The 16,620-nt window shown below is 37.6% G+C and overlaps 1 protein-coding gene across 2 annotated transcripts in view; it reads left to right on the top strand.

Moving 5' to 3' along the window:
• Positions 1-4,697: 4,697 nt before the first annotated feature.
• ATP7A (ATPase copper transporting alpha) overlaps positions 4,698-16,620 on the top strand; it is a 138,574-nt gene continuing 126,651 nt past the window's right edge. For both annotated transcript variants that reach the window (XM_075999565.1, XM_012755345.3), the window contains exon 1: positions 4,698-4,886. The gene's annotated coding sequence lies outside the window, so the exon portion shown is untranslated. The remainder of the gene's footprint in view (positions 4,887-16,620) is intronic.

The following is a 16,620-nucleotide window of genomic DNA, read 5'->3' on the forward strand; positions in this document are numbered from 1 at the left end:
TTAATTGTAGGTTTTGTTTCCTTTGTAAATGAAACCAAGCTTGATCACTTTTTATTTAACCTTTGTGTTACTATTAAAGTCAAAATGCTATACAGTGTCTTTAATAGCTTCTCTCTATGAGGTAATTGGAAAGGAAAATTTTGCTATCGTCTGGAAGTCAACTTTATAGTAAGCTGAAATTTCCAGTTTATGAATAACTTATCACAGAGCTTTTTACGTTATCTTTGAGCCAAAAATTTGGCCCAGATCTTGGATATGCCTACTACTTTGTACCTCTTTTATGTTTATACTTGGTTTTTTTCTTTTCTTTTTTTTTTTTTTTTTAAGACAGAGTCTCGCTTTGTTGCCCAGGCTAGCGTGAGTGCCCTGTGGCATCAGCCTAGCTCACAGCAACCTCAAACTCCTGGGCTCAAGCAATCTTCCTGCCTCAGCCTCCCAAGTAGCTGGGACTACAAGCATGCACCACCATGCCCGGCTAATTTTTTCTATATATATTAGTTGGCCAATTAATTTCTATTTATAGTAGAGACATGGTCTTGCTCTTGCTCAGGCTGGTTTTGAACTCCTGACCTAGAGCAATCCGCCCTCCTCTGCCTCCCAGAGTGCTAGGATTACAGGCGTAAACCACCGCGCCCAGCCTATGTTTATACTTGGAATTGGCATTACTAACTTCTTTTTGCACCTGCCAGAAAACGTAGGGTGTCACCAAACCCAAGAGAAGAGTGGTCTATAAAATGAACTCCTAGGCTGTCTAAAGACTAGCTAGCTTCTTGGCTCCTTAAGCATATTCATCTTTTTTTTTTTTTATTATTTGAGACAGAGTCTCACTTTGTTGCCCAGGCTAGAGTGAGTGCTGTGGCATCAGCCTAGCTCACAGCAACCTCAAACTCCTGGGTTCAAGCAATTCTACTGCCTCAGCCTCCCAAGTAGCTGGGACTACAGGTATGCGCCACCATGCCCCCATGCCCGGCTAATTTTTTCTATATATATTAGTTGGCCAATTAATTTCTTTCTATTCAAAGTAGAGACGGGGTCTTGCTCTTGCTCAGGCTGGTTTCGAACTCCTGACCTTGAGTGATTCTCCTGCCTCATGCCTCCCAGTGTGCTAGGATTACAGGCATGAGCCACGTGCCCGGCCTGTAATAGTCTGTTGATAGTGATCAAGTAAGCAGAAAGAAATTGTGTCAAGTAATCTGTGTTAGCTAAAATCCACTTATCAGATACTACAAATCGGGAATCTCCAGATTTACCTGATGTAGATAAGGTTTATACTTAAAACAATTGAAAATTTTTTTACTTATTACATGGAATCCTAGAAGTATACAATCTGGGTAACATCATGTTAGTTTCTCGTTAAGTGTACCAAAATCAGTGATTTGATTTGAATAGGAAAAAAATGTCATGGTAAAATAAGTTGCAAAGTTATTAGTAATACCACTATTTGATGAAATTTAAGTGAACATTTTATGATATATTTAGAAAGTATATTTTTCATATTAGGACAAAAGAATTCAAATGCATGGAACCCTGAAATCTGGTTAAATAAAAAAAAAGTATATAAAGAAGTCTCAGCCTTTTATTCACTGAAATAGCACTGAGTATTTCTAACGACTGGAGGTGAATTTCAGTATGATTTGTACCACTTCTGTCAGGTAAGTCACAACTGTCATCTATATGTATGACACTTTAGAATGTTGTCTATGTGTCCATTTGCCAGGAAAAATATATATTGTGTGGTAAAACCTGGCAGTGGTCAGAATCTTTGAACAAGCTTCTAAAACTTTTTATTTTGTAGTTAATTTTGTCCTGATGAGTAATTCTAAAACCACAGTGACCACTACTTAACCTATAGTTAACCACTACTTAAAGCAGTAGTTTAAGTTTAAATTATTTTGTGCCACCACAAATTCTGACCTTGCAGCTTTCCTACTGCAGTCAGTGAAGAAAGTTTTATCCTTTCACACAAATGCAACTTAACAACGCATTACTTTGAAAGTTTTAATGATACCTGGAGTTGGAAGCTTGTCAAATTAGTCTCCCTATCTTCAAGTATCTGTATGCCTGGAGAATTTAGGTAAGCAACTTAACTTTAGAAGCATTGCCAATCCTTTGAACTCTATTTTTTGGATGGCTATGAGATATTTTTTAATTAGGATGAATGTCATAAATCCCATTCTTGATTTCACTCTAAAACGATTATTTTAGCACCTGTGTTATTTAAAATTCATCTAACTTGAGCTAGGTACTGTGGTAGTTGTAGAGGCACAGGTGTTCTCACCCTTGTGTCTATTAGCATCACTGGCAACACCTATTTGCTCAGCCCCCAGCAAATCTAATTCTTGTAGATACTCCCCTCTATGCTTGTGCATTGATGAGGATTAGGGAGGCTGCATTTAGAAATATGGTTCTGGAGGGAAAGGCTGAGTGGGTAAGAATGTGCATGGTTGGTAGAAGATCTTGCAACTCATAGTGACAAACTTCAATATCTACATAGAAAACTAGAGAGCAGGCCGGGCACAGGGGCTCATATCTGTAATCCCAGCACTTTGGGAGGCTGAGGTGGGAGGATCACTTGAGGCCAGGAGTTTGAGACCAGCCTGAGCAAGGGTGAGACCCCATCTCTACAAAAAATAGAAAAATTAGATAGGCACGTGTGGTGGTGTGTACCTGTAGTCCCAGCTGCTCAGGAGGCCGAGGTAGGAGGATCCCTTGAGTCTAGGAGTTTGAGGTTGCTGTGAGCTATGATGACGCCAGTGCACTGGGTGACAGGGCATGACCCTGTCTCAAAAACAAACTAGAGAGCCAGTGTATTTGACAGTCTGTTCTGATGAAGCTATATTTCTGGTTGCTGCCTTTTAGTGAATTTCTTTAGAAGCTTTTTTTAAAAAATTGTTTCCAGCATATTGTGGGGGTACAAATGTTCAGGTTACATATATTTCCCTTGTCCCTCTCCCCCCTTTAGAAGTTTAAAGTGCTAATATTGTAGTTACAAACCAACTTGCCAAATACATGGAAGCCCACTTAAAAACTGATTTTCATATGCTGTGATTTTTAATGTTTTTAATTTGAGGATGAATTTATATCTTTTTTTTTTTTTTTTTTTTTTTTGAGACAGAGTCTCACTTTGTTGTCCAGGCTAGAGTGAGTGCCGTGGCGTCAGCCTAGCTCACAGCAACCTCAAACTCCTGGGCTCAAGCGATCCTCCTGCCTCAGCCTCCCGAGTAGCTGGGACTACAGGCATGCGCCACCATGCCCGGCTTATTTGTTTTTTTTTTATATATATATATCAGTTGGCCAATTAATTTCTTTCTATTTACAGTAGAGACGGGGTCTCGCTCTTGCTCAGGCTGGTTTTGAACTCCTGACCTTGAGCAATCCGCCCGCCTCGGCCTCCCAAGAGCTAGGATTACAGGCGTGAGCCACAGCGCCCGGCCGAATTTATATCTTAATAGTTAAGGATGTGCACATTGGCAATTACAGCTTAAAGTCTGGGAAGATAAGGATTCCTGAGACTAATATTTATGTGGATGGACGTATTGGGGGAAAGAGAATAATTCTTTCTGAAATAATCCTAGACCTAAAATTTAGATCTGTAGGCAATTTTAAATGTTGCCTGTCAAGGCTTCATAGGAGTTTGACAACAGGTAGGATGGAAATTATTTAACACTTAAATATGCCTACTGTGTGTCATACAGTTTTCTAAGTCTTTTACAAATATTTAATATTTGTACTTTGTGTGCTATTTTGAGTTCTGCAACATTAGACTTATACTTTTATGGGAACTGGATTCAAATAGTTCCAGTTGAAATACAAAGAGTCCTGTGATTAGTTTTCCCCTACATCTTATGACAAATAATTTCATGAAAAGAAATATGAAAAGGCTACATCTTCCTTTGAAATAAATGAGATGGAGCCTTTCTTTTACCATTAATGTTCATAGTTTTAAAAATCCTAGAATTTTGCTACTTTTTAATGTTAAATTGGAAAACAATAAAAGAATACACTTTTCTCAGATGTTTTCCGTACCACTTATTTATTGCATTGTATTATTACATTTTATGCATCTCATTTCTATATCAACTCATGGTGATAGAAAGTCTACCGGAGTGTTTAAAATGATGAATGAGTGAATGAATAAATGGAGAAGTGGTTCAGAGTTTGGAATGGCGATATGAAGGTAGAGAGTCGGCATCTCAGCCCCTCCGTCCCCCCAAAATACACATAAAGATTATTAATGTACACGCATTTTTCTCTTGATGCTATTTTTCAATGGAGGGATGAGGGAAAGTTCACAGTTCGGGCATTTACATCTGGAATTAGGCTATCTACACAGTCTCCCAGGAGCGAATTAACACAGTACAACAGATGCACGCTAATTTCACGCCGGGCAAAAGCGAATTATGTAGAAGATGAGTTACATCTTGGCCTGAGGTTAGGAAACTACAGCACTGTTTTGGTAGGGATCTTTTGGTTTTGTTTTGGGCATGCAGAGAGAGGGGACTGACACCCAAAAGAAGATCCGCCCCAGGCTGCTTGTCGGCCCGGGGGCAGCAGGGGGCGGGAGACGCTTAACTCTAGACACCGCATTCCCTTTCACGTGACGCGTCGCTCTCTTTCCCGTGGCGGCCCTGTTTCCGGCCGGGGCATCACCCGGAAGTGGGGGTAGTGGAGGAGGGAGGGAGGGGGAAAGGCGGCCGGCCTTGGCGGCAGGGGGAGGAAAAAGAGAAGCAGAGGGAGGAGTTGCCGCTGCCGCCGCCGCCGCCGCCGCCGCTGCCACTGCCACTGTGAGTTCTCCGACTGTGTGAGCTTGGAGCCTGCATGCGTGGATTTATTGCTGCCACGGTCTGCGTAGCTCCAGAGGTTTAACCATAGGACAGAAAAATCAGGTAAGTCTTACACTTGGCTTCCCGTCGTCCCTTTTACTGCAGGGGGGTGTTCAGTGCTGTCAATTGCTACTAGGAAATGTGGTGAGAAGGTCATGTTAATCTGGAGCTATCTACAAACTCTCACTTCACAGCTCAGGTATTTTCCATATTTATGTTTTACCTCCCCTAACAGGGGATAGAGGAGGGGAGGTTAGGTCCTGACCCGTGTCACTTTCTTGTACTCTCCTGGGGAGAGTGTCCTGATCATTCATGGCCTATGTTAGCTAATGAATTGAGGGTACAAGAAGGTCGGTTACCAGTGTTGGAAGTCACATGGATTGGGGTCTTTGCTTAATGCCACCTCTTTATACTTTGGAAACTAAGGTTACTACTAAGATCACTATAACTGATGAAATAATAATTAAAAAAATAGATATTTGGCTTCTTGTCTCACTCTGAGAGCATGAGGTAAACTGAGAGAGCACTCTTGTTTCCACTTCATTTGGTTCATTGTGCCCCCTTTCCAGTAAAGTTACCTCCATCCTTGTCCCACCCTGTGCTTCTTATCTTTGATACTTTTTGTTGTAGACGTTGAGGTTACCTTAAGCACAGACAATGCTCTTTTATCGTTTCTCAAGTCAAATATTTTTCCAGGATCTGATCTTTCTTTTAATCACAGCCTCTTCATCTAGAGTAGTAGGGCTTTGTATTGAGACTTAATGTGTGCAGAACGTTGAATTGGTGATACTGAGGTGTGGCAGTGGGGAGGGAGGATGCACGAGAAATAAAAGTTTTTGGCCTCAAAAGAGTTTACAGACGATTCATTCACTTGAGTTTAGCTATGAAGACAGTGGCTTCTAGCAGCCCCACTGATTGAATAGCTAGGTTGCTTATTGCATCCTTTTTAAAGGTTATTTTGAGCTGAGGTTTTACTTTTTATATTTCAAATTTTCTTGTGTATACAGTCATGACATGAGAGGGTTTTTTTTTTTTTTGTAGTTGAGTGTCTCAATGTAATAGGAAAGACAGATACACGATCACCTAAACATTTTTTTTAAATCTCAGTAACATTATGTATTAGGAACAGGAAGTGTTATGAGAGTGCAGGAAAGGGAGTATGTGAACTGGGCCTTGAAAAGTGGAAAAAATAATGTGAGCAAAGGCTGCGGGTGGGGGAGGAGTGACTGGAAAGATGCAGGACATCTAAATAACACACTGTATGGCAATATCCCTGTTACTAACACAGCCACATCTTATAAGATGTCACTCAGGGGTCCTCAAACGTTTTAAACAGGGGGCCAGTTCACTGTCCCTCAGACCGTTGGTGGACTGGACTATAGTTTAAAAGAAACTATGAACAAATTCCTATGCACACTGCACATATCTTATTTTGAATTAAAAAAACAAACGGGGAAAAACACCTGCATGTGGCCGTAGTTTGAGGACACCAGAATTGTCACTGATTAAAAGAAAAAAAATATAGAATAAAGAATTGGTCAGCTCACAACCATATTTAACTACATTTTGGCCAATAAGAAAGCCTATATATAGGAAAAAATACATAGAAATGACATACAATGTTAATACATGTGGTTTAATTCTGATGGAAACTCAAATCTAAAGGAGAAAATAAAGACTTGCTATACTTTGATTCTGATTGAGTGTTGTGCCTTAAATGTAATTGGGAATTAAAAAAAAAATTGTTGGGAATGAATAACAACATTGTCTAAAGCCAGAAGGTGTTCCAGGTTTTCCTCAAGGAATCTCTTATTTTCCTTTTCTGCTGCAAATTGATATCTCTCTGCTGATCTTAACCTGAGAGAAACTATTTGTTTTAAATCATAACCTTAGAAATATCTTGATTCCTGTCTGACCTCTAGATGGGGTTAAACACTAATCCCTCCAAAGGATAGGTTAACATCTCTGTTCTATAAAGCAAAAGGTTGTTTTTCTTTGAAAAATGTATAAGGAAGCAGTAACATTTGTTTAAAAAATAAGAGAGAGCACACAAAAAATAACCCCAGCTAACACAATATAGCCTTTACTTCTGTGATAGCTCTAAACATAATATGTCCTTTTTTAAAAAAAAAAAGAAATTCTTATCACAACTGCTTTTGTCTGTATTTAAAAGTGCTTGGCAGACTTTATTAATCAAGACTTTTGACATCCTGATGAGTGAAAATAATCTTCATTTGCCAGTTGGGGAAGTAAATTATGAGGAGAGATTTATTTGAGCTGATACAGGAACTGGCATAGATGAGAATATTATTTGGGAGTTTCATCTCAAATTCCCTCTACTCCTCTTTGTTAAAGGGCTGTCCATGTTTTACAGTGTTTTGTTTTTATTTTATTTTTAATTTTTTAATTTTAATTTCTTTAAAAATTTTTTATACTCAGGCTTTTGTCTTACATGATGTTTTGTTTTTAAACAGTGATATTTCTTAGTACATAGGTCAAAATGGGATGGGGGTAGCAGGCAGATAGGTGAAAGGCAATGGTTAGAGTATTTCAGTTCAATCTACCATTCCAGCAATCATGTTTTTCAATCTCCGATTCCAGCAATCATGTTTTTCACTTCTGAATCTCAGTCTTCAGGTTGATTTAATGTGATATAACTTGCTTACTTAACTTGCTGAGATAGTATGACTGGAAAAGTAGCAAGATTAAAATGTGTTTCATTGAAGTGTAAGTGTATGATGTTTTTGGTTTCAAAAAGTTTTTCCAACACCGTTTGCAAATTGAAATGATTCCCTCATTTTTATGAGCTCAAAAATATGGGATATTGGTAGATCACATCAGTTTTCACAGATATCCTTATTTTGAGCCAATTATGTGTACTTTATACCATGTTTTCTGTCCATATTTAGAATTATACTGCTATGTCTCAAGGATTAAAAAATTGTTTTACTTATTTTTATTATAAATCTCTAGTGTAGAAGTCCAGTTTTTCAGACCTATAATCAGGAGTGCATTTTAACAATTTACTAATTAAAATAAATGGGTTATTTCACATCTTAGGGATGTTGTTTTAGCCTGGCCATTTACCTTAGTTAATTTTGTTTGTAAGAAAGTAATGTGTTTTGTTGTACACCATTGTAATTGCTACTGATCCTGCGTGTGCAATTGATGTCCCAACCAAAGCAGGAAGGAAAAAATAAATAAACTACTTCCTTCTCCTACTCTCTCACCTGAGAATTTGCAGAGTACTGTAAACTTTTTGGAATTGTGAAGAAAATGGTTTCTGCTCTTGAGTGTTCACCCAAAGCAGGCTACCTGCTACTTAAGAGAAGAAAATACTAAGAGGGCTTCTGTTAAGACCTGAAAAACTGTCAACAGAGATATAAGAACAGAGAAAAAGACCTCCAAAGTGGAGAGCTCTCTAAAGAAATTCTCAGGACTACTTAGGATAAATTTGGAGCTGACCCCTAGTGTCATGAGGATACTTAAGCGTGATCCTTGAACTAACAAAAGCTTACAGAGAGCTTAGTTGTTGTGGTAGGAGTAAAAGGAGATATCTAACTTTTTTGATGATGACAAAATTCTTTGCTCTAAGAATTCTTTTTTTTTTTATTTTTTATTTATTTTTTATTTTTTTATTTGAGACAGAGTCTCGCTTTGTTGCCCAGGCTAGAGTGAGTGCCATGGCGTCAGCCTAGCTCACAGCAACCTCAAACTCCTGGCTCAAGCAATCCTCCTGCCTCAGCCTCCCAAGTAGCTGAGACTACAGGCATTCGCCACCATGCCCAGCTAATTTTTTGTATATATATTAGTTGGCCAATTAATTTCTATTTATAGTAGAGACGGGGTCTCGCTCTTGCTCAGGCTGGTTTCGAACTCCTGACCTCGAGCAATCCGCCCGCTTCAGCCTCCCAGAGAGCTAGGATTACAGGCGTGAGCCACCGCGCCCGGCTAAGAATTCTTATTATCTATAAATTATCATTAATTTAACAATATTAATGTATTTATAATATCAAGTATATGGTACTTATTATTAAAAAATACATTAATTATATTATTAAAGCAATAATATTAAATCATTTGCATACAGTGAGTTTCATTTCGACCAAGAAATGCTTTCTCCTGTTTCACTGTTAATTCTAAATATTACTTTTTAGTTCTGATTTATAGCCACAATATCTTGGTACTAATTTCTAATCACAACAGTAAGTGCATTTTATGTATTAGCAATCAGATTGGTGTCATATACCTTCAAATATTTTTCATCTAAAGCAAAGTGTTTACCTTACACATCTGTTTCTACCCAGATTAATTTTGGTCATAAAAGCCTTTATAGTCTTAAGATATTTTTAAAGCTTTAAATTCCTTGAGTGATGATGGGGAAAAGAATTATTTGTTTAGTACAATATATTATTTGACCTTGAGTGCCAGAGTATGATTAGAATTGCCTAAGAGTTTGTCTACTATGTTTATTACAAAAATAACCCACAAGGGCAAGTGGTAAGTTGTGGGATCCTGAATCTTTTATTACCTTTTTTTGATGCACATACGTGAAAAGTGACCAGAACTATTCCTCTACCTGGTGTGAAGAATAAATCTGGTACCTTGTCTATTTGCATTTTCGTAAGAGTAGACATACTCTTTCATAGGGCCAAATTTATCCCCAGACACAGCAAGGGGCTAAACTGGGATCTAAGGCCAACCATTCTTGGCTTCAGAACCTATGCTTTTACCTAACATAAAAGAACTCTATTTTTAAAAATGCATAGATATTGGAACAAAGTTAGGTCTATTGGAATTAAGTTCCTTGTTAGTCCTGAAAGGAGAAACATTCATTTATCTTCTTTGAATGTATGAATGAGCAAATTGATTTGATGATTTAAAAATTAAGATATCAGTAGCTCATAATTTCCATGGTAATTTCAAACTAATCTCAAAAGTAAGGACCCATGGTTTTGTTTTTAGCTAATTACATTATTTGAAGATATGCTAAAATACCTAATGTTTAAAATGGTGTTAGTCTTATTTGTATTCTCAAGAGTCTTGTAGGAAGATGGCCCATGTTTTTTTTTTTTTTTTTCATCTTTAGAGTAAGAATGTCTTGGAACTTGGCCAGACTTTGATATTTAAAATAACATATTTAGAATTTTAATAGTTCTAATAGAGGCTCATGCCTGTAACCCTAGCACTCTGGGAGGCAGAGGGGAGGCATGAGGATCACTTGAGGTCAGGTGTTTGAGACCAGCCTGAGCAAGAGCCAGACCTCATCTCTACTAAAAATAGAAAAAAAACTAGTTAGGTGCGGTGGCACATGCCTGTAGTCCCAGCTACTCCGGAGGCTGAGGCAGGAGGATTGCTTGAGCCCAAGAGTTGGAGGTTGCTCTGAGCTAGGCTGACGTGACGGCACTCACCCAGGCAACAGAGGGAGACTCTTTGTCTCAAAAAAAAAACAAAACAAAACTGTTCTAATAGAACTTACAGTAAAAGTTGATAAGCATAAATTGGAACATTGCTGGTTACATTTTCTGGACTGTTGGATGTTATTCTCTTGATACTTCAAGGCATCTTAACTTCACCATTGTATTGTGATGCTGTGTTGTTTTGGACAGGTAGTATAACATAGGATTAAGAGTGGGGGCTCTGTCCACCAGACTGCCTGGGTTGGATTCTCAGCTCTTCTGCTTACTACTTGTGTGACTCTGGGCAGATTTCTTGCCTTTCTGTGCCTGAGTTTCTTCAAATTTGTAAAATTGGACAATAACAGTATCTACCTCATAGGGTTGTTAATGAGTTAATACATGTAAAGGCCTAAGAACAGTTCCTGACAGGTAGTAAACATACAAGAAAGACTCATTACTATTATTATTTTAATATATTATTTACTGTGAAAATAATTTTTGTAACCTGTATAACAAAATTGAAAATTATAGTTCTGCTGTACTATAAATTTAGTAGACTACAGGAGCAATATACTAATCAATCAATACTTGCAAGCAATGTTTAATTTTCAAATTATACCATAGAAAATGGAAAACTTTTGGCCAGGCATGGTAGTTCATACCTGTAATCCTAGCATTCTGGGAGGCCAAGGCGGGAGGATGCTTGAGGTCAGAAGTTCAAAACCAACCTGAGCAAGGGCAAGACCCTGTCTCTACTAAAAATAACAAAATTAGCCAGGTGCAGTGGCATGCTCCTATAGTCCCAGCTACTTGGGAGGCTGAGGCAGGAAAATCACTTGAGCCCAGGAGTTTGAAATTGCAGTGATCTATGTTGATGTCACTGAACTCTGGCCTGGGTGATAGAGCAAGACTCTGTCTCAAAAAAATAAAAGGAAAAAGAAAAAAAAATGGAAAACTCAGATTGGGAGGGCCCAGTAGTCTACAGTACATGTACTAACATGGCATCACAAAACTCATTATGACAACTAGCAAATCAAATCACCATGATGTACTCATTCTACTTCCCCATCAAGAAAACTCATAACAATCTGCTTGGGTAATTAGTGAGCCACAGACCCTGGGCCATGGAGATTTTCCAGATTATTTTCCTAATTGCCAAATGTTGAACCATACTTCTACTGAATGAGTTCTGAAATAGAAAATGTAAGCAAGGGAAAAGGTCTTATGCATGTCTAACTTACTCTGCAAAATAGCTGCATTCTTACAAAGTTGTATGTAAATTGAATTATTATAAAGCATACCTCTTCAATTAGTAAATGTTTATTGTGTGCTTATTGTATATTCAGTGTTTACTGTGAGATATGCAGAGAAACATAAAGTTTCAAGGAAATCAGTCTTGATTAAAAAAGAGAAAACAAAAAACATAAGGCATATACATGCTCCAATGTCTAGCCAGATAAAAAAGTCTAATACCAAACAATTACAGATAAATTACGTACTACTAAACTATGAAACTGATTCCAGGGTATTTTGCATTTAAAAAGAAAGTGGGTAGGAATATGTGACATATATTTTCATGGAGGAAGTGTGACTTCATTTACTTACTCAGCAGTGATTTATTGAGTAGCTACTATGTTCACTGGGGGTATGCTAGTGAATACAATAGATACAGTTTCTGCTTTTGTGGATTTTACAGACTAGTGAGGTGATAGGATTTAAATATGTAAAAGAGAGCATTCTAGGTGAGGGGACCAGTCTAAACAAAGTCATAGAAATAGTAAGTGGATGGACTATCTGGCAATCAGTTAGGAGACTTGCCTGATTGTAGTGGATATTTTATGTTGGAGAGGAACACTGAAAGTGATAGACGTGGACTGTCTTTTGAGTGCTTTGAAGAACTGTTTAAGTCTGTGGTAAAGTCCTTTGGATATACTGTTTTGGAGAGGGTTAGGAGAATGAGCTTTGGAGTTATACTGCCTTGGTTTGATCTCATCTCTACTCTAATTTGTTTCCCAAGTTTAGAATTTTATAGTAAGTTTTCTCAGTGACGCAACTCTATAATCAATAAAGTAATATTTATACTGAATGGCTGGAGTCAGTAACTCTAGCAGCACCAAGTAATACTAGAGAGGTTAAACAGTGTGCACATGAAGTGCTGGGGGGAAGTCCAAGGAGAGAGGTCAGGATAAATAGAAGGTTAAGCAAAGAAAGAGAAAGAAATACATTCTGTGATGGTTGGTAGACTGCCATCATAAATGTCTTCAAGCAAAACAGAATACATTTGCCTAGCTTTTGTTTCCAGTTGTCTTTCTCTAACAGCGATGTGTTTTCCTTGTCCAAATATGAGGAAGAGAAACTTAACTTCAGTTATTTGACTTGGCCCTGAAAACTACCAGTGATTGTTTCAGTTTATGTTCTACATTTTGAAGCATCTGGTCAACTTTAGATTATCTTCTGTATTTGAAGCATCTAGCTGGACCAGTTGTGTCCCAGTTTTGTGTTGCATTTAAACACAACTTGGTCAGAAGCTTGTGAAGTAGGTATTTTTGTTACCTGTGTTAATATTCTCTTAACTTGGCTGAAGGCATGAGTGAATTGCCAAATGAATGCCTGTTAGGACCTGTATTTTTCTCTCTTGTTACCTTTGGATTTAATGTAAGTATAATCATGCTCTAAGAAGATTTGATAGTATTATCTGGGCACTTTTAAGAATTTTTTTTCCACCAGAAAAGTAGAAATGATCACATAAGGCCACCTTTGTCTCCTCCCAATCTTTTGTTACGGTGATCTCTCACCTTATTATAAGGAGAATCTTCTTTTAATCTCAGAGTCCTGCTATCAGGGCAGATACTGACAGTATAGTCCCTGTGAAGTAGTTGCTGGCTCTGCTGTTCCCCCCATCACACTGGGAATCTCAAGTGGGACATGTGGCAGAAAGGGGATGTAGCAGAGAGGAGAAGACATTACTGGAAACCAGCATGGAGTTCCAGGAGGTGGGGTTTCTAGATCTACCAGTAGATCCCGATCTGCAGGTTTGAGACTCCTACTTTATTTCATCCAGGGCTTTTGTGTTACACAAATCCAGGAGAAAGCAGTCCCAGTTTGTAAAAATAATGACATGGAGTTATACACTATGGCAGCCCTGAAGCCTACTTAAACCACTTCTATTTCTAGCCCCTTTCTCCCTTCAATACCTACTACATGCAACAGCTATGATATTCCCAACAAGATCATCATTTGAATCTCTTCACTTCCTACCTTAAGCCTACCCTTTAATCCAACAAGATAGAATTGAGGTCTGTGTCTGAGGATTTAAGGAGTTGTATCAATTTTTTTATTCCATTTAAGTGTACTCCTGGTAAAATGATGATACCTGCTCTAACTCATTAGGTTGTTATGAGTATCAAGTGAAAGAATGTATGTAACAGCACTTTGTAAATGATAGAGTACTATACAAATATATTCTTTTTGGATGTGTTGTATTGTAGTAGGAAAGAGTACCAAATTTGAGTTAGGAGTCTGGCATTTCAGTTCCTTCTGCTATTAACAAACTGTGACCTTAGACAAATCACTTTGTGTTTTTCAGCCTTTCTTTCTTTTTCTTTTTTTCTTTCTTTTTTTTTTTTTTTTTTGAGACAGAGTTTTACTCTGTTGCCCAGGCTAGAGTGCCGTGGCGTCAGCCTAGCTTACAGCAACCTCAAATTCCTGGGCTCAAGCAATCCTCCTGCCTCAGCCACCCAAGTAGCTGGGACTACAGGCATGCACCACCATGCCCGGCTAATTTTTTCTGTATATTTTTAGTTGGCCAATTAATTTCTTTCTATTTTTTTAGTAGAGACGGGGTCTCACTCTTCCTCAAGCTGGTTTCGAACTCCTGACCTTGAGCGATCCACTTGCTTCGGCCTCCCGGAGTGCTAGGATTACAGGCATGAGCCACTGCGCCCAGCCTCAGCCTTTGTTTCTTATCTATAAAAGAAAACTAATAATGCCACTCCTTTTTACCCAGAGACCCAAGAGTTATTTTTTTTCTCCACAATTCAGTCAATCACCAAGTTTATTGTCTAGTTCTTAAAATTTCTCAATTTGGTCCTCTCCTCTTTATTTTCATGAAGTCCCTAATCATTTCCTTTCTGGGCAATAGCCTTTTAAACAATTGTGGTAAATATATATAATATGAAACTTACCATTTTAACCATATTTTATGGTACAATTTAGTGGCATTGAGTACATTGACAATGTTGTGCAACCCTTACCACTATCCATTTCCAAAACTTTTTCATCATTCCAAACTAAAACTCTGTACCTATTAAATAATAGCTTCTCATTCCCACTTCTCCCAACCTTTGGTAACCTATAATCTACTTTCTGTCTCTATGAATTTACCTGTTCTAGGTACCTTTTATAAATGGAATAATATAATATTTGCCATTTTGTGTCTGTCTTATTTCACTTAGCATAATGTCTCAATGTTTTATCCATATTATACTATGTGTAAGAATTTCATTCCTTTATATGGCCGAATAATATTCCATCATTGGTTAATAACATTTTAACTGGTCTTCCTAACTCTGGTCTTGCCACTTCCAAATTTATTCTTTGTGATCTGACCTTACTTACCTTTCTAACTTCCTTGTCTTTCCCACTCACACCATATGCCCCAGTCATACCAACAGTACTCCTCCAAAAGTGCCATACTGTTTGACAACTCTGTAACCTTATTCATGGATTTTTTGTCTGAAATTTCTTTCCATTCTTCTAGAGAATTCCTACTTAATCTTCAAGACCCAGTCCACCTAACAATAGAAGATTGATTAAATTATGATGCTCTCTTTTAGATAAAACACTTTTTTTATTATTATTATTCCATCAGAACCAGGTTTCTAAAGATTTCAGCCTATTTTTATATTTTTAAATATAGTTTTTGTAAGATGACAAAGTTCATCTTAATGCTTTCTAACTAAGCCTCTTTTTATAGCCTTAGTTTTATGAGATGACAAGGTTCATCTTAGTGCTTTCTTGCTAAGAAGCACAGAGCCACAGACCTGAGGAATGGATTCTGGAAAAGAAAACTTCCTGTAAATTATGAATTTATACTTTAAATTCTAAAAATAGTAAATATTGTTGTCAATAGCTGTTTGTCTTGATTTTTGTTCAATAAGAGTACATTTGAATTATCACACAATTTTTTTATTCCCAGCAATAAAGTAGATTTAAAGAAAAAAAGACACAGTTAAATTATCTCTTTAAGGTTTAAGGTCTTAGTAGATTTGAGATAGCCAACTGTATTTGGGATTCTGCTTGTTTATGATAACAAATCACATGCAGCTTGCAAATTGAGAACTCTAAAGAGTATGAAATGATGTAGGCCTGCTCTGAATTCTTTCATTCATCTGTATAAAAATACCTGGCTAAGCAGTTCTTGACAATTTTGAATTGCTATTTCCTTTCTTAAAAATTCCTTTGCTGAAAGATCTCCCACGTATTTCTAGTACATAATTTTTTATCCTTATCTATCCTGGTAGTGATTCAACTTTGAGTGGGAAAGAATGTTATCAGATTCCACCTTTATTAGCCAAAGTCTTTTTTTTTTTTTTTTTTTTTTGATACAGAGTCTCGCTTTGTTGCCTAGGCTAGAGTGAGTGCCATGGCATCAGCCTAGCTCACAGCAACCTCAATCTCCTGGCTCAAGCAATCCTTCTGCCTCAGCCTCCCGAGTAGCTGGGACTACAGGCATGCGCCACCATGCCCAGCTAATTTTATATATATATATATATATATTAGTTGGCCAATTAATTTCTTTCTATTTTTATAGTAGAGACGGGGTCTCGCTCTTGTTCAGGCTGGTTTCGAACTCCTGACCTCCAGCAATCCGCCCGCCTCAGCCTCCCAGAGAGCTAGGATTACAGGCGTGAGCCACCACGCCCGGCCAGCCAAAGTCTTTAAAACAGGACTTTGAAGAAATTGATGGGTTGGGTGTGGGTGGGGATGTAGACCTGGACTACATTTTTAGAGTGTTTGCTTCCTCATGCTGAAAATTGTTCTTTGGATCTTGGGATAAAAAGAGAAAATATATATTAATATAATACTTTCCCTAGTTTGATCTGTTTACCTTTTTCTGTGCTGATTTTTCCAAATTTAATTTCCTACATCCATATCTATACCACTTTCAAAGGGAGGTGTTGTCAATGATAAAACATTAGACAGAATTAGTTTTTAGCTGGAAGATGTTAGTAAGTTCAGCCTATGTCTTACTTATTTGAGTTTGTGTACTTGGATGTGCAGCCTTCATCAAAAGGCTATGAAAAGTTGTGAAAAGTCACAGTATTTTGAGAAATAGGTAAGTATACTAAGTTATCTTGTAATCATAATATACAAATATTTCAACTATAAGAATTATG

Source organism: Microcebus murinus, chromosome X (genome assembly GCF_040939455.1).
Source record: "Microcebus murinus isolate Inina chromosome X, M.murinus_Inina_mat1.0, whole genome shotgun sequence".
In the NCBI taxonomy this organism is placed as follows: Eukaryota; Metazoa; Chordata; class Mammalia; order Primates; family Cheirogaleidae; genus Microcebus; species Microcebus murinus.